Source organism: Propithecus coquereli, unplaced genomic scaffold, assembly GCF_000956105.1.
Source record: "Propithecus coquereli isolate 6110/MARCELLA unplaced genomic scaffold, Pcoq_1.0 Scaffold51, whole genome shotgun sequence".
Lineage (NCBI taxonomy): Eukaryota > Metazoa > Chordata > Mammalia > Primates > Indriidae > Propithecus > Propithecus coquereli.
In genome coordinates this window covers 4,999,629-5,000,985 of record NW_012150952.1, presented here as the reverse complement: position 1 = coordinate 5,000,985, position 1,357 = coordinate 4,999,629, and the positions used below count along the sequence as shown (strand labels likewise).

Below are 1,357 nucleotides of genomic sequence, written 5' to 3'. Positions count from 1 at the left end.
AATTTTGGAATGGGATAGGTTGAAAACGCATCAGCTGTGCTGTAAAACTCACAAAGGCAGAATGGTGCTGAGCACCTTTGCAGAAAGTCAGAGGCAAGGCATGATGTAATCCATTTCATTAATTCAAAGTAACAACAGGATAAAACTCTTGCTAACATCAAAGCAGACACCTATTAAGAGAATTTAAGGAGGACCGTTAATAAACTGATTGAGTCAAAACTCTTTTCCTGGGTGAAAACACCCATAAGCCCACAGTGTGAGTTGGCAAAATGGGGGAGGATCTCTGGTGTTTGTGGTAGTGCTTTTCAACTCTGTCAACATTTTAGAAACACTGATGAGATTTAAAATTAAATACTGATGCCTGGGACTCTTACCCAGAGACTTTCATATAACTGATCTTGAGTGGGGCATAGATTTGGGACCGTATGTGCCATGGTTACTTTTATGTGTTAACCTGGTTGGGCCACGGTGCCAGATATTGATCAAACGTTCTGAATGTTTATGTGAGGATGTTCTGATTTCAGTTATTTTTTTGGATGAAATTACATTTAAATTGCCGAACTTTGATTAAAGCAGACCGCCTTTCATAATGCGTGCTGGTCTCATCCAGTCGGTTGAAGGCCTTAATAGAACAAAGACTGACCTCTCCTGAGAGAGAAGGAATTCAGCAGAAGATAGCCTTTGCACCTGAGCTGCAACATCAACTCTTCCTGGGTCCCAGACTGCTGTCCCACTCCGCGATTTTGGGCTTTCCAGCCTCCATAATCGCTAACGCCAATTCCTTAAAATAAATCTCTCTCTCATATGCACATGCTGTCGGTTCTGTTTCTCTGCAGAATTCTCTTCTGTTTCAAAGGAGAAGTACTCCCTTTCCTTCGTAAAGCTAATCTTTCACCTGCGTTCCAGGTCCTTCTTAAGCTTTTGGAGTTTGGTCCATAATGATCTCCTTTGTCATAGCTGCTGCTTCTCCTTCTCTTCTCTCCCTTGAGTTGTGCTCAAGCCTTTCCTGCTCACACATTTCTACACACAGGAATGTCTGGGTGTGTACCTTCCTGAACATGACTCTATCCCCTGGTGGGCTAGATCCAATGAGCTCAGATCCTGCCCTGTAAGAAGGTGCGGGCACATTTTACTTGACTTTTCATTGCTGGCCTCCATGCTAAGAGTCAAAGTTTTGTGCGGGAGAGGACATGGATTCAGCTTAGTAAAACGGGTGGGTTTTCTCAGGTTGATCAAGAGGTTTGATTGACAGTTATGAATACTCTTGATTAATTGTCACTTATGAAATGACAAGTGCTTTAGAGGTAAACTTTTAAAAGGAATAATAATACATGAAGCTCTTTATGATCATATATGG

The 1,357-nt window shown here is 42.0% G+C and overlaps 1 protein-coding gene across 1 annotated transcript in view; it reads right to left on the bottom strand.

Moving 5' to 3' along the window:
- Positions 1–1,357, bottom strand: part of DTNA (dystrobrevin, alpha) — a 413,314-nt gene that overhangs the window by 288,803 nt on the left and 123,154 nt on the right. The gene's annotated exons all lie outside the window — the stretch shown is intronic.